The 23,359-nt window shown below is 37.0% G+C and overlaps 1 protein-coding gene and 1 long non-coding RNA gene across 10 annotated transcripts in view; both read right to left on the bottom strand.

Annotated features, from left to right (window-relative positions):
* SNCA (synuclein alpha) overlaps nucleotides 1-23,359 on the bottom strand; it is a 143,149-nt gene that overhangs the window by 72,230 nt on the left and 47,560 nt on the right.
* The window catches only part of LOC146401073 (uncharacterized), a 40,029-nt gene continuing 18,515 nt past the window's right edge, over nucleotides 1,846-23,359 (bottom strand). The window contains exon 2 of the long non-coding RNA XR_014811975.1: nucleotides 1,846-23,359. This exon is cut by the window's right edge and continues 14,487 nt beyond it. This is a non-coding gene — a long non-coding RNA (uncharacterized LOC146401073).

The following is a 23,359-nucleotide window of genomic DNA, read 5'->3' as shown; positions in this document are numbered from 1 at the left end:
TGGGAACTTCCATATGCCACAGATGTGGCCTTAAAAAGAGAGAAAAAAAAAGAATGTGGAAGGTATTACTTTTACAGCTTTCTTGTCTTTAAGTATGGTGAAATTATTTCAGTAATGTGAGAATGAGTATGATCTAGAAAAGAAAAAATACTTCATTGGAGAACAGATATTAATAATTGCAACAGCAAAGAACATATCCAAGGTTAATGACCTACATGCTGAACCTGTTTTACTTTTTAAAACCCACTATTAACTGAAAATATGCTGCTCGAGCCGAATCATCATTTACAAACCTTTTTTAAAAATGTCTTTAAATCTTTAGAATAGTACTCTTGCTAAAGGTCTCTCTGGAGCAGCAGTGGGATCGTGTGGCTAGTCCTTTGTGACCAGAAGGGCATCCACATGGACTCGTTTGTTTGTGCATGCTTGGGAAACAGGCTATATCACACTGATACCCAAGTACAATTTTTTCTAGAATTATTTCATTTCAGAGAAGTCCAAGCCTAATTCTAATTGCCTTTGGACTAACTTCTCCTTCCCATTAATGGTTAAATGAATATTTATTTGCAAACTAAAGGCTACTTTAAGGTCCCATCATATGAAGTTGGAAGAATCAGGTAAGACAAAAAAAATATCCATGTTCCACTTATCAACAGAATGTTAAGAATGATTTTTAAGAATGAGAATGGTAGTTCTAGGTTCCAGGGATGTGATATATTTCACCAGGGAACAGGAAAGATGAACATGTTGAATCTGCAATGAAATTTCAAAGTCTACTCTCCTATTTAATTTTGGAGGAATTGTATCTTCACTGCTTGAAAATATGAAGCATTAAGGAAATACATCACCAGCAGAGTATTTAATATTTTTTAAAGCCTTAGTAATCAGAACAACTATATAGCCTTAGGGAAAGCAATACTTATTCTAGTGCCCATCCTACTACCTTCTAGTTTTGTGACCTTGGGAAAATCCATTAATTACCCTGGGTCTAAAAATGGCTCTGAAGATGAGGGTTTATGCTGGTCCTTTCCAATGCTAAGACTGGTGATTCTGCATCCACAGTTACATCTGAAACTTCCCTGGCAGTTCTGAAGTTTCCCAAGGGTATCAAAAATTTAATACATGTTTATAAAATCCCCAGGGTACTATTTTCTAAACATAACACTGCCACATATGTGAAGAGATGTCTTTATTAAATTTTCTTTTAAGTTGTTCCTTCCCAAGGTAGTGGAAGTTGAACAGATCTTGGCAACTTTAGAACTGGTGAACAGTCTACTTGACTACTAAAGTCAAGACTCTAACAATTTTCCTTTTAAAATAAAAGTATATTTATTTTAAATATCTCATGAGCTAGTCATTTTAACTTATATGCATAAATTTATCTTAAATTAACTATTTTTTAGAACTATGGAATGGGGCTATTCACCAATCTTTATCAAGCAGTGTGTACTCTTCTACGATGGTGTGGGAAGAGTTTGCAAGTCTAGCAACACAAAAGAGATCAATCCCACAAATCATGTAATACAGGTTTGCAAGAGCGGGTGGCAAAATTTTCTTGTTAAAGAAACAAGCTGTTCTTTAGGAGCAAGAACAGTACAATGTTCTCTGGTTTTCTCCTTCTAGTCCCACTATGCCTCTGGCATCATATAACTGCTGCCAATCAACTGCATCCAGAAGGTGGGATAAAATGCCAAATTAGACTTTCGGCAGTATTCCAGAGATTCTCAGATGTTTTTTTCCTTTTCCTTCTTTAAAAATGTATCATATGAGCTAGGCTTATTTTGAAATGTCCATGAAAACAAGTCAGATTTTTTCTTGAAATCGGCTCCTCCTAAGAGTTAAATGTTTTTGAAAATTCTTTGTATAATAAGTCCACTTGTTCATTTTATTATTTTTAATCTTGTGCATAAATCTATCCTCTATAAAGAGCTTCCATAGTTCACCATGTTCTAATATTTCTCTAAAAATACATCCAACATATTTATTCAAAGACAGAGGTCGATATATTTATTAAAGAAATGTAATTTTAAGAAATGTTAGAGGAAAACCAATATAATCTGAACTTGAAATTAAAGACCATTCAATGAAGTTGATAATTTCATTTGTCAAAAATTAATGATAATAGTAAAAAATATATAGTATTTTACCACTTATAAAGGCATGAGTGTAAATATATGTTTTCATTTGATTCTTACAAGCACCCTGCTAGATAAATAATATTATTCTCTCATAACACATAAAATTTAGGGAGAGTAAATTACACGAATTAAGTCAGAGAGCTCTAAAGTTATTTAATGGTTATAATTACTAAATTATTTCTGTAGGATCCATTGATACCAAAAGATATATTCAGTCACATGACTTTGTAAAATTCTGCTAACTCTTTAGTGACCTCAGATGTGTTTGTTCAGGAAACTACTGCAAAAGGAAGATGGTGAATATATTAAAAATGAGAAATATTCACTAAATATGACACATTTATTGTACATCAGGAATCTTCAATATTTTTAGCAGCAGATATACATCTTCAGCATTTAATTCTCTTATTTCTTATAAGGAATTGGTGAAGATGTAATCAAAATTTAAATTGAAAGGTGTTCATCAAAACATTATTTATAACACATAAAATTATAACTAAATTGTGGTATTTTTTTCACAAGTAAATTGAGACCCACATGATTTGATCACATCCATAGCAGTAATTAAGGACAGATTTGGATCTCAAATACATGTTAGCTATCCCTTAGATATAACTCTGACCGAACACTGTATAGAATTATTGGTTTGACAGTTGTTTGTTGGATATGGATATGGATTTATGTATAACTATGATTAAAATTATTCTTTTAAGTTAAAAGAATGAGAAGGATAGAGATTACAACACAGCTGAATATCAGGTTGTTATGCTGCCATATGTACTAGATGCTAGATAATACACTGCCTATTAAATATAATTTCAAGGTATAGAAGAGATGTATCTCAACATTATGAAGTTTATGTAAGACAAGCCCACAGCTAACATCATACCCGATGGCGAAAAGCTGAGGCTTTTCTACTAAGGTCAGGAAAAAGACAAGAATGCCCACTTTCATCATTTCTATTCAACACAGTATAGCCAGAGTTGGTAGGCAGGGAAAATAAATAAAAGGCATTCAAATTGGAAAGAAGATAAATTTCCTCTGTTTGCAAATGATACAATCTTACACATAGAAAACTCTAAAGACTCCACCAAAAAACAATTAAAGCTAATAAACAATTTAGTAAAGTTGAAGGATACAAAATTAAATATAAGCATCAACTGTACTTGTATACACTAATAATAAACTATCCAAAAAATAAAGAAAACTAATCCATTTATAATAGCATAAAATTTTTTAAAAGAGATAGAATGCAATACTTAGTAATAAATTTAACTGAAGAAGTAAAAGATGTGTACACTGAAAACTACAAGACTTTGATGAGAGAAATTGAAGATACAAGTAAATGAAAGATATCCTGTGTTCATGGATTGAAAAATGTAATACTGTCAAAAATGCTACCAAAGCAATCTAAAGTCAATGTAATCCCTATTAAAATTCTAATAGCATTTTTTTCACAGAAATATAAATAGGAAAATATTCAAAAAATTCTTGTGGAATCATAAAAGACCCTGAATAGCTAAATCAATCTTGAGAAAGAACAAAGCTGGATGCATCACACTTTGGGATCTCAAACAACATTACAAAACTATCATAACTGAAACAGTATGATACTGGAATAAAAAAATAGACACATAGATCACTGGAAGAGAATAAAGAACCCAGAAAGTGCACATATATATGACCAAATAATTTTTGACAGAGGCTCCAAGAACACATAATGGGGCAAGGGTAATCTCTTCAACAAATGATGTTGGGAAAATCAGATATCCATATTCAAATGGACTCCTATCTTATACTACTCATGAAAAAATTAACTTGAAATAGACTAAAGACTTAAATATAAGAATTGAAACTGTAAAACTAGAAGAAAATATAGGAAAAAAGTCATAAATATTGGTCTTGCAAATGATTTTATAGATATGACCCCAAAAGCAAAAATAAACAAGTGAAAGTACACCAAATTAAAAAGCTTCTTTATGGTAAATAATCAAGAAATTGTAAAAATAACCTCTGTAATTGGAGAAAATATTTCCAAACCATATATCCAATAAGATGTTAATATTCAAAATATATAAAACCTCATAAAACTCAATAGAAAAAATTCAGATAACCCAATTAAAAAATGGGCAAAGAACCTGAAGACACCTTTCAAAAAGACACACACATCACCAACAGACACAGGAAAAAGTACTTAACATCATTAATCATGAGGGAAATGCAAATCAAAACCAGTAGAAGATATCATCTCACAGCAGTTAGGATGTCTGTTGTCAAAAGAAAAAAAAACAAGAGATTGAAAGTGTTGGCAAAGGGGTGGAGAAAAGAGAACTCTTGCATGCTGTTTGGGGGAATGTAAATTGATATAGCCATTATGATAAACAGTATGGAGGTGTCTCAAAAAACTAAAAACAGAACTACCATGTGATACAACAATGCCACTTCTGTGCATATGTTCACTGTAGCGTTATTTACATAGCCAAGATATAGATAAAACTGAAGTCTCCATTGATTGATGAATTGATAAAGAAAATGTGTGTATGTGTGTACATGTGTTCGCCAAGTGGTTTAAACTTTCAGCTATAAGATGAATTAAATTCTGAGGATCTAATATAAACCACGATGACTATAGTTAATAATACTGTATTATTAGTATTGTTTTACTATTGCATGTTTTGTTCTTACCACAAATATAAGAAAAAAAATAAAATGATAACTCTTTAAGGTGATGGTTGTATTAACTGATTGTGTTCATTTTACAATATATAGGTATATTGAAGTATCATATATACCTTAAAGCCATATTGAACAATCTAAATATACACAGTTTTTATTTGTCAATATCTTGACAAATAAATAAATATATTTTTAAGGTCTTTACCTTCATCAGTAGTCACGTTGTAGTGTGATGCTCTTCTGCTAAGAACTAAAATCTGAATGAGGAACTTATTCATATTACAACTTCAAGACTAAGCTAAAAGGGTCTTCAAATTAAGTCCATTAAAAGGTTGGGGATAAGCCAAAGTTAATGTTTCACTGGATATTTTTGTCATAAATAAACTTTACTCACTAAATACTTTGGATTCCTTTGGGGAAAATCAAAGAGGAATACAGAGAAAAGATAACTCAGAGGTAGCAAATTTCTGAGCTAACATCCACAGAAGTCCAACGCTCTTCTGGCATAAGATGCTGCCATGTTTGAATTATTTCCAAGAAGCCAAATTCAAGATGGTACAACAGCTGTATGTTAATTATTTGAAGAAATTCCCAGTAGGGCAATATCAAAATATATTTCAGTGACAATTACATATAGATTTGTCATTAAGGTGATAAACTAGCCAAGAGAGGGTCCGACCTCCAAAATCCATCCAATACTAAAAATCTAAGGAGCACTGTAATAAGAGCGGATAAGGAAACCTGTGACACAACTGAGTCCTCCACATTTGGGTCATGTCTGCCCACTTAGCCAGATCAATCTCAACGGCCAATTCAGTTCAAAGTAGTCAAAATGATTATTTGGTTGTAAAAAAAAAAAAAATGTAGAATTTGTGACTTGTTATAGATATGTTCTATTCTGATCATGGTTATAAAAAGACAGCCTCTATCCCCTGAATGTTAGCATGTATAAATATGTTCAAACATAGAACATGAGCACGAAAAAAATTGAGAAGTGTTTTTTTTTTTCACTACCATTATTAACCTCCAAACCCCAAACACCTTCCTCTCCTTGACATACAAATCTTCAAAGACAACTTTTAACCATCCAACAAAAATGTATTGCTGAAAAATTGACTTTTCTTAAGTGACAAAAGCCCTCCAGATATATGAGCATATTACACATTCATCCCTGGTGAGCTCATTGACATTAATCATTATCGCCACTTAAAAATTCCATGGCCACATCACTTAGTTTAGTTCCAACCACAGAAATGGTGTTTCATATATGTTTACTGAAGGGAAAAGAATCTCCTACTTAGCATCTACCAACAAACAATGCTTAATCATAGAGTTTTCTAGCTGTCTCCAAAATGTTTTCCCCTCTTAGGGCAGACAGCTGTATTCTACATTTTCCAGAGTCTACCTTGAATGAGGGGTGGCCTGCATTCAGTGGAGGGAGAGAATAATGCATCCTATTTCAACCTGGGAATGGCTTCCTAGTTTAGGGGATGGCGAGGCTGCAAAATGGGAGGGGTCTGAATCCCCTAACCACCCTTGGCGGAAACTCACTTACCAGCCCCAAACACCTACCATGGGCTTATGTGAATGACAAACAGACACTTACTGTGGTTATTTTTATAGAAATGTATCCTGTGGTATCTATATAGAGATGTTCAGGAGATATTCACTGCATGAATTAATTCATTTTTTCTTTGTGGTTTGATTTTTGTTTGTTCTTTCTATTTACAGCTGCACCTGTGGCATTCAGAAGTTCCTGGGCTAGTGGTTAAATCAGAGCTGCAGCTGCCAGCCTATACCACAGCCATGGCAACTCCAGATACAAGCCACATCTGTGACCTATGCCACAGCTTGCAGCAATACCGGATCTTTAACCCAGAGCGAGGCCAGGGATCAAACCTGCATCCTCACAGAGACTACGTTGGATTCTTAATCCACGGAGCCATAATGGGAACTCCTGATTTAAAAAAAAAAAAAAAAAAAAAAAAAACCCTCAAAATATACTGGAGCAAATCTATAGAAAAAAATGTCAATAACAGTACAAAGAATCTCAGTATCTCCTTTACCCGGAATCCCTAATTATTAGCATTTTATCCTCATTTGCTCTCCTTCCCCACCATATATGTGTGTGTGTGGATTTTTTTCTGGCACTGGGGTACATTAGCCTATACACTTCAATAAGTACCTCCCAAAACAAAAAGATCCTTCTACATGGACATGCTACAACTCAAAACCACAGTGACACAACACTACCGTGAAGGCAGAGGATACTGAAATGATTATGCACTTACTGTTTGTTCAAGAATTTGTTCAGTGTGACAAATACTATGATGACTCTGGTTGTGTTTTTGACCCATGACCTCTGCCCCCCACCCCCTCACCCACTTCTTCAGCTGTGGGCACACTGCAATTTTCCTCTGCTGGGCAACCCCCTCCCTCAGGCTTGCTCCTGTTAGCCTGTCTTCCTACCAAGAAGGGAGGGGAATGAGGAAAGGAAAGGAAAATGAGAAGAGCAAGGAAAGATGGACAAATTAATTCATGTTTAATTAAAGCTACAAGAAAGGAAATGTTAGCAAGTGACATTTTTGAAAGTCGGTAATTAAAAACACCCCCTCCCCCAGAGACTATGTAATGGGACCATTTAGGTTTCTCTCAAAATTCTCTATGAATTGAAAAGAATGGCTTGGGGGACCGAGAATCAGAGGTGGCCTCCTGGCCTTAGAATTCTCTTTGATGACCAGCATTATTTTGATACCTCTCTAGATAGCAGGAGCAGGGACACAAAGCTGAATGCTTCACTCAGCCTGAAATTTAAATCTTTCCTCTCTTGTTCCCTCAACTGTAAAATATCTTCTGGCACTTGAGACAGTCTAAAGACAGCATGACAACAGAGCATTCTTTTCTTTCTTTCTTTCTTTCTTTCTTTTTTTTTTTTTTTTTTTTTTTTTTTTTGGCTGCCCTGCGGCATATGGAGTTGCTGGGGCCAGGGATCAGGTCCCAGCCACAGTTGTTGCCTATGCTGATCTTTTAACCCACTGTGCTAGGCTGGGGATGGAACCTGCCTCCAGGACCTGCAGACACCCCACCTGTGGAATATGGAAGTTCCCCAGGTAGGGGCTGAATCAGAACTGCAGCTGCAGGCCTACCCCACAGCCACAGCAATGTCAGATCCGAGCTGCATGTGCAACCTATGCCACTCATGGTGGCAACACCAGGTCCTTAACCCAATGAGCAAGGCCTGGGATCAAACCTGTATCCTCACAGAGACAATGGTCCCAGGTCCTTAACCTGTTGAGCTACAATGGGAACTCCACAACATTCTTTTCGATTGTCCAGTAACATAACTCAGAAGATCAATAAGGCCCTAATTACGTGGCCTCAATGTTTTCATCTTTTTATTTCCTTTATCACAAACCAAAACACCACTTACTTATAAAATATATGTGTAAGCCAACCCCATTTTTGTTCTGTCAAAGCAAAGATTTTCTCTGAAATCTAGCTCCAGAAGAAAAGGTTTATAGAAAGTGTATGGTACACATTCAAAAACATTTTTCCTTATAGATGTTTCGGTAACTGCTTCATTTCTATGTAGGAGGTATAAAATTCCTGCTAAAAATATACTCACTTCCTTGATTATTCATAATAAATGCCAAAAATTCTCACAAAGGAACAAAAACAGGGTTGAAAAGGCAGTATCTCATCTAATATTCAATTATGATTTAGATTTTGTATAATAATTTCAAAACATTCATTACATTGAATAATCTTATAAAAATCTGATTAATTACTACATATAAAATTTTATCAATACTTTATTTTGCCTTTTTTTTTTAAACCCCCCCTGCCCCAAGGCACATGGAAGTTGCAGGACCAGGGATCAAATCCAAGCCACATCTGTGATCTACACCACAGCTGCAGCAATGCCAGATGGATCCTTTGACCTACTGTGCCAGCTGGGCCAGGGACTGAACCAGTGCCTCCACAGAGACAATCTGGATCATTAGCCCACCGCACCTCAGCAAGAACTCCTCACCAAGTACTTTGATAACACAAAAATAAAAGTTTTCTTCAGTATCTGTAATAGTATTCTCAAACTGGGCTAAAAAGAACCAACACAAGTGAGGACAAATAAGAAAACCAATTATGACTCGCAATGATAACATGAAGAGAATATCATTACCTAGAGCATTGTCTTCTTGATTTTGAACATGTTTCCACCAAAAATGCATTTGTAACTCCTTTGCTGGAACAGAGACCTTATTTCCAACACAGGAATTACATTAAGGTGTCTTTTCACTCTCAAGGCAAATCCAAACCAGTCTCTCTTACTCAGTCTCTCCTGAGGCTATATTAGTAGTACTACTACCTAACCAAGAAACTCCAAAATCCATCTTCATGACCCAGGTATCTCTGCTAGCTCTCCTTGTACTAGTTGTCCTAGTTCTTGGTGGTAAGTTTTCCTAGTTCTCAATAGTAAAATGAGAAGTTCCAAGGTTTTGGGCATGGGAGGGAGGTCCCTGGGTAAAAGCAGAGATGCTGCAGGAAGAACAAGTCTTTGTGAGCAGGTGGGCCCTCCTGGGGGTCTGGTTCTTGACAGGTAGTGAATGCTGCCTAAATCTCTGTGCCCTGGGTCTCTACAGCAGTTGGCAGGGAGAGGGCCACAGCTTTGGTGACAAGTGATGGTCAAAGGAAAGTAAGAAGTAGAGGCAATAGCTAAAGACAATGGAAAGGCGGAAAGATAATTCTAGCCATAGCTTATGCGAATAACTGAATCTCAGCCTTAGGGAAAGTCACTCCTGCCATATATATACATGGACAGACAAACAGATACACCACACATATACACACACTCAGAAGTTATTAATTTAATGTATTAATTAGAACACCACAAGCTACTTCAAAATACTAGTTACTTTTCAATATTTTTAACTGCCCTAATTCAATATTTTATGCCATGTTCTCTGCCGTTAGTGAGAATAATTTGTATTCTATATATTCAAAGGATGCTTTGGTGTAGAACTCCTATTAAAGATTCTGTACTAGGTGATATTTGTGGTCTTGTCTCACCTTTCTCAGGGGACTCACTGACATAATTGAGACAGCTCAGCATGTCCTATGGAAAAATGTCTCATAAAATAAAGGTCAAAGATTAAGTAGGATCGGTATCGAATTAATTTGTTTTGCTTAAGAAGAGTTACTCCACAGGTCAACAGTAAGTCCCTGATAGATAATGTTTCTCATCCTGTTCTTCGGGTGTGAAGAGAACAAGTTGTGAACTTCCTTTGGTGGCTGTTTTCTTGTCTCGGAAAAATATATTCATAAATTCTGGCACAGCTGTGATTTAGGAGTGTGACAAAGTAAAGAATGTGTTTCCTTTTCCACAAAGTAAACACTGTACCAATCTCCTCCCTTGGCTCCCCCCTCACCATCATCATCAGTTAGCCTGGTGAAGAGTTTTTTATCTCAACCATTTGCAAAGGTAATGATATAGTGCTGCTTCAAAATCATGCTGATTAAAATTTTTAAGCTTTGTGTAAATACACCTACCACGAAATTGTCGGCTTCTATGTTATACGGCAATGGTTCCTACAGATAAAAGTGTCTTGCAAGCAAGTAATTTTTAAGGACAGGCCTGACTGTCCTTAAATATAAACATTGACCTCTCCAAATTGCTTTTATTTGGAAAGATAAAAAGGGCTCAAACATGAAAAGGGCTTTCCAGCTTCAGGAAATCAATTCTTTCAACTTGTACCAATAACATCACAAAAATGCCTCACCTTTGGATGGCTGGTATTGTGTACACTTTAAAAGAGAAATTCAGACATAAAGAATCTGTTATCTGTGTTTATTTCTAGTATGCTGTGTGTGTGTGTGTGTGTGTGTGTGTGTGTGTGTATATACACATTTTTTTTAAAATGAGTGCTCCTGAGATCCCATACATTTGGAATAGTTGCAACATAATACCAAATGTCCACTGTGGAGACAATGAAGAGTTACACAATTTTGCAGCTGAAAAGAACCTTAGAGCTCCGGTAACACACATGCTCATATTTACCAGTAGAAATAGGGAGTGAATCTGAGTGCCTTGCCCAAACCATAAGCTCTTGGCAGAACGGACTTACTAGGCCTATAGTGTTCAATTTCGCTCTGGTGAAACCATGGTATGCAGTTCACGCCGGACTCCCTCATGACCACCTGATATCTGGCCAGAGAATCCTTCTGCAGACACTCCCCACACTAACACAGTCTCGTTGGCTCCCTTCTAGTGTAGTCATTTATCCCCACATCTAATTCCCTACCATGATTCTGTCACTGTCGTATAAAGAGTGCCAGTCCATTCTCTTGATGTTTCCACCATCTCTTTATTTTTACACACGGAGTAGTCAGAGTCGAATCTATCCTTTAGCTTGCATTTTCCTCTTAAAAGCCTCCCATGGATCTTGTATTGCCTTTTAAAGCAGATTTAACCCAATAAAACATTCAGTTTTCCCTAATTTTATAGCTGTTACCCACCCTTACATCCTCTACTATAACCTCTATTTCAGCAAGGAAATCTCCTTATACCTCCTTGCATGTATGCCATTTATTTTAGAGCCTAAATTTTGGTAATGATAATAATATGCCATGCATGCCTTTACATCGAATACTGTTCTTAGTGCTTCAAATCCATTCACTTCTTTTGCATTTACAATAATTTCATAGGCATTATTTGTCACATTTATCTCATTGCTTTGCTGTTTGATACAGTCTTATTCTATTGTGGTTGTAATGACCTCTCAGATTGAGTGGCTTAAAATTGCTCATATGTATTAGCTGAGAGTTCTGCAGAAGTCTGACAGGGGCCTGGCTGGGTTAAAACTAAGGAATTGACAGGGGTGTGTTGACTTCTGGAGGGTCTAGGAGTCAATCTGCTTCCTTGTCATTTCTAGCTCGTTCAGGCCATTCTTAGATTTTATCATAATCCAATATCCTGTATATTGTACTTATTTTTACTTACTGTTTGCCTAACCACTATGAAAATGTCAATTCCTTGATGGCAGGACTTTTTATTTATTCTGTTCATAGCTATAGTCTAGAATCTTAGAACAGTGCCTGATACATAATGGGCACTCAGTCAACATGGGTTTTGAAAGGATTAACCAAAATTTTTGCTCTGTCACTCAATAACTATGCTGAGGAAAGGTAAACTTTTTGAGTGTGCGTGTGTGTCTTTTTTTGCCTTTTCTAGGGCCACTCCCTTGGCATATAGAGGTTCCCAGGCTGGGGGTCGAATCGGAGCTGTAGCTGCCAGCCACAGCCACAGCAATGCAGGATCCAAGCCGTGTCTGCGACCTACACCACAGCTCATGGCAACGCGGGATCCTTAACCCACTGAGCAAGGCCAGGGATCGAACCGGCAACCTCATGGTTCCTAGTCAGATTTGTTAACTACTGAGCCATGATGGGAACTCCGGAAAAGTAGACTTTTTAAGCCCAATGTTCTCATATGTCAACAGGTGGTATTAATACCAAGGTGTTGTTTTGAGGATTCATTGTGGTTACGCCCGTGAATACCTAGAGCAAAGGGCTTGGCATATAATGACCAAATAGTGTTATGACTATTAATTAAAACAGCATTTTGTTTCATTTTCTTCATAGTACCTACATCTGCCCAAATTACTTTGTTATTTCTTTACTCATTTGTTAATTGTCCCATGAAATCGGAATCTCCAATGCTTTGCCTCTGTAGCTTGAGTACCTAGAATAGGAACCGGTACAAAGTTGGAGCTAAAGAAATGTTTGTTGACTCAATGCTACTTGTGTGTAGAAAATGAACCTTGGGGCCCTTTTATTCTACCACTTAGAGCTGTGCCCACTATTACAATGACTCTGTTGTCTGTTCATACAGATTCACTTTCAGAAGTCAAAATGGGATGTTGAGTGGGGGCTGAGTTGATGATGGGAATGGGAGAAACTGAATTCTCTCTATGGCAAAAGTTTTTATTGTTTTCCGTGTTATTTCACCCTTTTAGAACCTGATGCAAGCCATGGACACTTCCCTCAAATTGCACATCCCCACCATGGCATAAATGCCCACAGCCCACCGAGGTCCTGAAGACTATCCATTAATCTAAGAGATGTTCGCCAGTCTCAGATAAAGAACCTTAAAATAGCCTCTTACCTAGAGGTTATAGTGTGTGACTAATATGAGATATTATGTTCTTATAGCATAAATAGGCTACTGGGACAGAAAGCAGGCAGAAAGTTGTTATTAGAGTCCAGGTGAGACATTTTGCAGACCTGCACTGACACTGCAGTGGTGGCATTAGAGAAAAGACTTCAGCAAAGTCAAGTTAGTGGTCTGAGCATTACGGAGAGTGAGAAAGAAGAAATTATCTCTGACTCCAATATTGCTACACTCTATAGATGCATATGTTATCTATTTTTTTACTTAAAGAAGTGAAAATAGTAACAACACTGGCTACGAGAAGAACTTTTGAAGGAAGAAATAAAAGTTCAGGAGCCCTTTAATGAACTATTCCTCTAGTTCCTTCCCACATAATAAACTTACAGCTATTTCAGTTCTTATCATGTTATGGTCCCAGACCTTATTCACCACACGATTATTATTCGGGGATTCTATGACCTATAAAAGAGAGGACTTAACAACTGTTAAAAAGTCCCTAACACAGGTTCCCATGGAAATGCTTCAATTGCCACTGCAATGCAGGACTATAATTAGAAATATCACCAAGTCATGCAATGAATATACTATCCCTGTGTCTATTGCAAGGGTGTCAAGAAGGACCCTGAGCTACTTGATCACCAGTTACAGAGAAAAAGCTGTTTCATTTCACATGAAGTAGCCACTACTGCTTACAGGTCAGGGTAAAGTCTTGTTCATTTTGAATGGAAGATTGACACTTAAAATTGGTTCAAATATATATTGGAGGGAAAGACTGGAAAAAAAATGATTTTCTTTTCTTCAGTATCCCAAGAGAAAATAACTATCCATTGCAGACAACAAGTTCAATTTGGAAGCCTTCAATGAAACTAATTTACATTAGAATAGAAAAATCTAGCTTGATATCTGCCCCTATGAAAGGCAGTGAGAATTTAAATAACTTCTAAGCCTTATTTGTCATAATATCACTTCATGGAAAGATAGGGAAACTCTTAATTTTTTTCTATTAATTTGCACCTTAAGGAAAAATATTGAGGATAATTATAGAAAGAAAACTTTCAGAAAGTAGTATCTCCAGTTTTCCTAAAATGTATGTCAAATAGTACCATTTATTTTACAAAATAAGTAACTCTTACTTTTTGTTTAAACATATACAAAGCAAAAGAGAAGTAACCCACTAAATAACAACTGATTTATTTCCTTTGAGGCTCCTTTATAACTAAGGACTTTGTCACATGCTGTAGATTTTTCTAAACAGTGAGAAAGGTGCAGCTGTTGCCCTCAGGAAGTTCATTGTCAAATTTTGAAAGTAAATTATTTAACAAAGTTAATATTTGTCAAAAACCATAATATTCATGAAAAGATATGCAGGGCACATTAAGGGAGCACCAAACAACTAGAGGGGAAATTGTGGGGCAACAGAGGCAAGTGATGAAGTGGGAAAGAAAGCCTGAAGTGGATCCTAGAGGGGCTCATACCACCAGGTCTATACCCAGGAGCGTGTCCTGAATCTGAAAGAGAGCCACCAATGGGGGCTAGGCAGGTGACAAATCTGACAATTATGAGACATGGATTTGGATGGTGGCAGGAAAAGGATAAAAAGACTCTGTAGAGATCCTTGCAACTGTTCACCTAAGAGATTTTGAAGTCTTGAGATAAATTTCAGAACCACAGTCTAGAGAATGTGAAATCACAGAACTTTATGACAGATGGAGTGAGAGAAGTGGGTGAGGGAGAGGAAGAGTTAAAGAGGTCTGAAACAACAGACTGCAGGAGGAGGAGAGGGGAAAATCAGGGAGAAGATTAGTTCATCATAGGACCAGCGATAGAAAATCATTCCTGCATAACCAACGCAATTCCATTCCACATGTTCTGAAAGTTCAATACCTCATCTAGCAAAGAGATCCTTCAGATTTCACTTCTCTAGACCCTTTAATAGATCTTCAGGTTTTCTCTCCCTGGACAAATGATGTAACTCCTTTACAGATCCGATGTTTTATAATGGGAAAATTCTCTAACCCTCTCAAAATGTACACTATCAGTAGACCTTTTGAAGTTTGTTAATTTAGAACAAGGTCCACCTTCCCCTCTATTGCTAAATGCCACATGCCTCACTCATCTTCTCCAAGTTGACTTCCGCTCCACTGATGACAAGGTAACTGATGTTTGGAGCGGAGGGTGACCATAGATAGTTCTCATATATAAAGGAGAGTTTGTAACATTAAAAAGTCAACTATATTGGGGTATAATTTGCCTACAATAACACACACACATCACTGTAGTTTTGATTTGCATTTCTCTAATAATTAGTGATGTCGAGCATCTTTTCATGTGCCTGTTCACTATCCACATGGCTTCTTTGGAGAAATATCTGTTTAAGTCTTCAGCCCATTTTTTGATTTTTTTTTTAATTGCTGAGTTGCAGGAGTTGTTTGCATATTTTGGAGATTAGGCTTTTGTCAGTTGCATCGCTTGCAAAGATTTTCTCTCATTCTGTGGGTTGTCTTTTCTTTTTTTCTAATAGTTTTCTTTGCTGTACAAAAGGTTTTGAGTTTAATTAGGTCCTGTTGGTTTATTTTTGTTTTTAATGTCATTATTCTAGGAGGTGGATCAAACAAGATTTTGCTGTGATTTATGTCAAAGAGCATTCTGCTTATCTTTTTCTCTAGGAGTTTTATAGTATCTGGCCTCACAACAGATAGAATGGTCATCATTAGCAAGTCTACAAACAATAAAGGCTGGGAAGGCCTGGAAAAAAGGGATCCCTCCTACACTGTTGGTGAGAATGTAAGTTATTACAACCACTACGGAAAACAATATGGAGATACCTCAGAAAACTAAATATAGACTTACCACATGATCCAGCAACCCCACTCCTAGGCATATAAAAAGAAAAAAACTTTCATTCAAAAAAATACATGCACCTCTATGTTCATTTCAGCACTGTTCACAATAGCCAAGACATGGAAACAACCTAAATGCCCACTGACAGATGAGTGGATTAAGAAGATATGGTACACATATAGAATGGAATACTACTCAGCCATAAAAAAGAATGAAATAATGCCATTTGCTTCAACAAGGTGCAAATAGAGATTCTCATACTAAATGAAGTAACTCATGAATAAAAAGAAAAACTGCTATACGATATCACTTATATACGGAATCTAAAATATGGCACAAACGAACCTATCTATAAAACAGAAACAGACCACAGACATAGGAAACAGACTTGTGGTTGCCGGGGGGAGGGGGGAGGGAGTGGGATGGACAAGGAGTTTGGGGTTGGCAGGTACAAAGTATTACATGTAGAATGGATAAGCAATGAGGTCCTACTGTATAGCACAGGGAACTATATCTAATCTCTTGGGATAGAACATGATGGAAGATAGTATAAGAAAAAGAAAAAAAAAAGAAAAATCTAAAAATCATTGAAAAATTAAAAAAAGAAAAAGAGTATATATACGTATATATATGACTGGATCACTATGCTGTTCAGCAGAAATTGGCACAGCACTATAAATCAACTATATTTTGATAAATAATGATAATAATAGACACACATTTTGAATGTACATTTCTAGAGTTTCAGTGTATTAATAATCCCACAGAACCACCACCACAATCAAGTAATCACATATTTTTATCACCTCCTGAAAATTTCATTTGTGTCTTTTTCTAGTTAATTTCCTCCCCCTACCTCCGCTGTGGCCAAGTGTGGGAGTCGTAAAGGAACACCTCTCAGGTCGCTATTCAAAAGTTTATTTGGGACAAGGAATGCTGGCAGTTTCTGGCTGCAGTGGCCTGCGAACTCCTGTGGCATAGGAACTAAGGCCAGACTCCAGGCAGTGACTGAAAACAGCAATGAAACTAGGACCTGGACGTTTCTACTCAGTATACGACTCCTCAACAAGCAGTCTTTGTACTTAGCTCCCTATTGGAAGCTATGATATCCTCAGAGCTGCACTGCAGCCCGAGGCTTTTCTGCCCAGTTTTTCCTTCTGTCTCCTCTTATATAGACCACACACCTGCATGGTGGTCTCAAGGCTTTCCCAGCCTCTTTTTGTTCCCATTCTTTTTACCCTTCGCATGTACTGCTCCAATAGAGCTCTTGTAATTCTAACACCATCTTGGCATCTGCTTCCTGCATGACATTCTGATGCTTCCTGAATTGATGCTTTACCGCCAATAACCACAGACCTACTGTAGATAAGATTTGTGTTTTCTGCAATTATAGTATGGGACTCATTTGTGCTTGGCTTCTTCCACTCCACATGGCATTTTGGGGATTTACCTATGTTGTTGAGATTACCGGGAGTTTACTCCATTTTTAGTGCTAAGTAGTATTCTACTGTACTAATATACCAAAATTGTTAACAATTGGCTTGTTACCAGTTGGGGTCAATAAAAGCAAAGCTTCCATGAACATTTCTATATGTCTCTGTGTTGGAGGCTTGCCAGATATGCATGTATACAGGCCATAGTGAATCAAAGAAACTAGATGGCACTTGAAGAATGACGCTAATCTAGGCTTGCAAAATATATAAGACTTTCCCAGACCCTTGGGGGAAAGGGAGTGAGATGGGAAATGTACATCGTAGGAGTGGCTGCTTGAGAGCATGTGGCCAAATACTCCAGATGTAGATGGAAAGCCATTGACTTTCTTGTTCTCATGACCAGAATCCTAAGGGAGTTGGAGAAAAGGGTGTAATAGCCTTAATCATAAACAATATTATCTTTCTCTGGAGGGTTAATCATTTATAGCATCAATGAATACAAAGGGTCTGTGCCTTGCATATCTGTTGCCTTGATCAGTAACATTGTAAATGACATATGTGATTCTGTATACAAGGAAGTAGAAAATAGCAACAAAAAAAATCATGACTTGGCTCAGAGGGTTGCTATTGCCTCTCGAAGGTGGCAGCCCCCTGATCCCCATTCTATTTCTTTGTCCCTTCTTTCTTAAATCTGTGGCACTGCTGACTTTGGGACCTGAGTTGATGAGCAGGTCTCATCATCTCTGTATGGACATATGTTTCCATTAATCTTAAATACGTAGCAGTGAAACTACTGGTCATGAATTAAGCATGTGTTCAACTTTACAAGAAACTGTCAAGCTTTTCCAAAGTTACTATAGCATTTCACAATCCCATCAAATGTATGTGAAAATTCTAGCTCTTCCATAGCTCTAACAACCTTTGTAATAATGGCCTTTTTAATTCTAGCTACTAAAATGGATATGACCAATAAAGCTGAGCATCACATATCTTATTTTACCATGAAACTTAGTAATTTTCTATTGTTTATTTGCAAGTTTTATCTGGAATTTTAACTTTAGCTCTACTGGCAGAGAAGAAGCTAAAATGTTTAAAGCACTAAGACACCAATAGTGATGCCCAATACTTTTTGAGAGCTCGCTATGCACCATTTATATTCTAAGTGTTTAATCTCATTGAATCCTCATAGCAACATTCTGGAATTTATTATTGTTATCATCACTTCTCAGATGAAGAACCAGCAGTACAGCATGTAGGTAGCTTTGTGACAGCAGGCAGTACAGGCTTTCTGGCTCTAGATCTAATGCTCTGCACTCCTTATGAAAGGAGACCGATTTTTTATTGAGCCATTTAGAGATTCCATAATGTTTACTCAAAGCATTAACATTTAGGTTAAAAACAGCAAAAGCTGGGACACAAACTCAAGCACCCCAGAGATTTGAAAGATTAGAAAAATAAGCACTTAATACATGCAATCAACATGCAGGAAGTACACAACCTAAAAATGTTCTTGGAAATTATAGAGTCATAAAGATGCAACCGTAAAAAACATGAATACACCTGAATACTACATATTCTTTGTAAGGAAAATTTCCACCAAGACAGAAAATTAAAAGAAATATAAAGATGGGTAAAGATTCTCAGGTTTCTATGAATGAAAAAGTTTCTTTTTTCTTTTCTTTTTTTACAGCCACATCTATGGCATATGGAAAGTTCTCAGGAGAGGGGTTGAATCCGAGCTGCAACTGCGGCCTACGCCACAGCCACAGCAACACCAGATCCAAGCAGCATCTGCAACCTATTCCACAGCTTGTGGCAACGCCAAATCCTTAACCCACTGAGCCAGGCCAGGGATCAAACCTGCATCCTCACAGAGACAATGCTGGATCCTTGACCCACTGAGCCACAACACTCCATGAACAAATTTCCTGAGTTAAATATTCAAATAACTTGGGTCTTCTCTTGTTGCCTTACAAGTTAGTCGGAAGAGGGAAACCTATAATTAACTATTGTTAAACGTATACACATAAGGAACAACTTTAAAAATAATGTACTATCAAGCAATGTTAATATTTTATCTGATCACATCACTTGTAGTATGTAATATACTCATGTACACTATTGTCTAGAGCAGCACTGTCCAATATAATTATTATGTGACTCACACATGCCATTTAAAATTCTCTAGTTTCCATATTAAAAATGTAAAAAGAAACAGGTGAAGTTTATATCTTATTTAACACATCATTCAAAATATTATAGTTTGACTTGTAATCTATATAAAATTATTGAGAAATATCATGTTTTTTCATACAAAGTCTTTGAAATCAAGCATATATTTTACACCTGTATCTCAATTTACACTGGCTACATTTCAAGTGCTTAATAGCAACGTGAGTTTAGCGTCTACCCTACTGGACAGTGCAGGTGTAGAAATCAACAGGAAACACGTATTGAGTACCTGTCATATGCAAAAAATTGTGCTATCTGTTAAGGAAACCAAGAGGAAAAAAATCACAATGCACCACTAAAGTAACTGCAATGAAGTTGTGAAAACAGATTTTGTACTGAAACGATAACACAATGCAGCCATCTCTGCGTACAGCAGAAGTTAGAACAGGTTCTATAAGGATTTATGCCAGGGATTTTGAGACCTTGGGCAAAAGTGTGTGTCTTAAATATGTAAAATTTAAGAAAGAGTTTTAGGCATAAAATATACACACATACACAGAGGCACGAAAGCCCGATATGTCGTAGTGACAATGGAGGAACCAGCATTAGAGGCTTCATAAGCTAGACATTGAATTTGGTGGATGTTCAAAAGTTAGCCAGCTCCAACATGTATTAATAAACAAATGAAGAAATATAAAACACTGGAATGAAGAAATGTAAATGCTAACCTATCAGTCTAATGACATAAACCGGTTTCTGATAAGTGAGGAGTTAGTTAAATGTATCTGCATGGGAAATGACGCATGAAGTGGTACCTGTGGCAGCTAAAAGTTTATTGGGAAGTAAAGGAAAGCCACAGTTGATGAGCTGAGAGCCTAGTGCACTGACGTAGGCATGGGTTGACAAGAGCCTTATCCAAACCATAATCAAAGAGTTGGGAGAGAGAATGAAAAAGATAAGGAACTTAGAACCATTTTATGACTAAGTGTAGGGAAGAGAGGACTGTAAATAGACCATAAGTTTTCATTGTGGGTTGTAGGAAAAATACTGGAGTGCTGGGGAAAAATGAATAGGGGAGAAAAAATTAAGTTCAACTTTTGACTTACTGAAATCAAAGTGGTAGTGTGATATTTAAGCAGATATGTGTACTGGACAAAGGAGAGTATATATTAGGAAAAAGACCCTGCTAGAAATGTGCAAAGGAATAGTCATGAGAATAAAAGACTTTGCTAAGGGAGTAAGAGCAAAACTCAGAGGAGAGTGAGCCAAGAATCTATATGGCAGATTAAAGGCTTAAGTTGTGAAAACGTGAGAAACAGCTTTTGTAGAGAATGTTCCAGGGAATAAACCATAGATGAATAAAAGAATCAAACGTCAGTAAGGTAGAAAGGCCATGCATATTGGTATGTGCAAACATTCAGCTGCATAAATGTCAAGTTGGCTCTCTTACACGGCTATCTTACTATGTACACGAGCGCCTTTACCAGTACATAATAAATGAGAGCACACAGGATCTTCCGAGTAGTCATGAAATCCTTTGTTCTATTATAGTCTTGTCCATGTTCTGCAGGACATGACTGACTGTAATCTGACTATTTTGTGTGCTCTTTTTTAACACACCCTTGTACACATCTCATTCGCATTTCTCTAAAGACAAACCTGGCCTGACAAATATTTTGCACTCTAGGTTGAATTTCATTAAATTCCAGAAAACACGAGCAAACATGTTTTTGAGCCTTTTGAATTTTCAGTGCCATTTCTTCCCACGTCTGCAATGTGTATCGGTTTCTTTTGTGGATGTACAGGTTTCTTTCTTTTACTCTTCAGAAACTCTACCTACCTCTCTCTTGTTCTACGATAATCATGTGATACATTATTACGACTCCAATCTGGAGTTTACCTTAGGGTTTGCTCTTTGTGCTGTATAGTTCTGGGAGTTCTAATGAATATATAACATCCTGTATCTCTCATTGGAGTACTGATGAGGATAGTTTACCTCTCCTGAACATTCTCGGCTCTCTACGTATTCAGTCACCCTATGTCCTGACCCCACCTTCTGGCAACCACTGGTCTTCTGCTAATTTCCATATTTTTGTCTTTTCCACAATGTCATATAGTTGTAATTACATAGTATGTAGGCTTTTCCGACTGGCCTATTTCACTTGGAAATATGTAAGATTTCTCCATGTGTTTTGTGGCTGGATAGGTTATTTCTTTTTCTCACCACATACTATTTCATTGTCTGAATGCACCAGGGTTTGTTTATTCATTTCCCCAAGTTTTGGCACTTATCCATATAGCTTCTATAAACATCTATGTGCGATATCTTGTGTGAATAGGTTTTCAACTCCTTTGTGTAAATGTTGAGGATAAGATTGCTGGATCATTATGAGAAGACTATGTTTAATTTTGCAGCATTTAGTTTTATAAGAAACAGCCAAGCTGTTTCCAAAGTGGCTGCACCAGCCTGCACTCCCACCAACAACTAGTATTCCTTACTGTTTCATATCCTTGCCCATATTAGGCACTGTCAATGTTTTAGATTTTAGGCATTGTGATAGGTATGCAGTGGGCTCTACAGTTTGATAGCTATTTTGGGGATAGGCAAGTAGCCAAGAAAAGATCAGAGCACCAAAGGTTCTGCTTTTCTATGATAGTGATGAGAACATGTATTGAAATTATAGAAAGGCTGTATGCTAAATATAAATAATTTTCTAACAGTTAAACTGTTTAAAAAGTGGCTGCAGAAAGTTGACTTAATGACATACATAGAAATATAAACCTTTCGCTGTCCATTCTTGCATTGATATCAATATTTCATCTGGTGAAGATGTATAGTGGCTATCAGTACCTGTAAACTGTTAGCAGTTTTGAGTAGCAGGACCCTTTTTCGGATATGCAGAAATACACAGATGAGAACCATGTAATAGGGCATGTGAAACTGCCCTGGGACATGCAATAAGCTCTGTGAAAGCAGAACAAGTGCTGAGCTCGGCATCACCAGGCTTCAGTTCATTCCATCTAAGCCACTCGCTAATCATGGAACCTTGGTTCACTTGATTTCTTCAAACCTCAGAAATGAATTTGTAAATAGAAAATATATCCTTTTTTTACTCTCCATCTTACTGTGAAGCTATTGTAACATCAACAAGCACCTGATAAGGATGCTGTGTCTAACACTATGTGAACAGTTTGAGGATCCTAAAGCACCACTTATGATATAAGGGCAGAGCAATGTTGGTCTTTAGCCTACAAGTTCACAGTGTGGCAGGCAAGTTCACAACTAACCACAGTACACTATGATCAGTGCCACAGAGGTGCTACCACAAACATGCATGGGAGCACGAAGGAAGAACAGGAAGAAACTATAAACATGAAACGCTCTCGTGCCAGGTTCTGGGCCCGCATTTGTCCCAGGTGGTCATCACATCGCTGAGATGTGAATTTCATTATTCTCATTCATACAGATGATGGGACTGAATAATGAAGCAATTTGTTCATTGTTACGCAGCTAATCAATGCAATGCAATTCCTTTCTTCGTGGAGAACTGGAGAAGGCTATGTCACATACCCTCTACTGCAGAGGTCAAACTTCGAGACTTCAAACTGTACCACACCTAATATAGGTCTGTATACACTGTCGACAGTGGGAAAGTGTGGGAACTCTTTACATGGTGATTCTTAAGGGCGAGATTCCTATTTCCTCAAGAATTAGTTTTAGACATTGGCCGTGTGCTCATATTGCTGCTTTAGGTTTTCTCCTATCAACCAAAAAAAAAAAAACAAAAAAACAAAAAAACAAAAAAAAAAACAAAAAAAACCCCACAAAAACCCCTCATTCTATTTTTGACCTTCAGTACCAAGCAAGACTGAATAGAATATCAAGATAAATTTGTAGCAGATTTAGTATCCTCTGTGTCTCATTTTCATGG

Source organism: Sus scrofa, chromosome 8 (genome assembly GCF_054392235.1).
Source record: "Sus scrofa isolate SSC_HxYL_T2T_F1_AM1 chromosome 8, Sscrofa_HxYL_maternal_Yorkshire_Landrace_v2.0, whole genome shotgun sequence".
Lineage (NCBI taxonomy): Eukaryota > Metazoa > Chordata > Mammalia > Artiodactyla > Suidae > Sus > Sus scrofa.
Note: the sequence above shows the minus strand (reverse complement) of the source record. Positions and strands in the feature narration are given on the sequence as shown.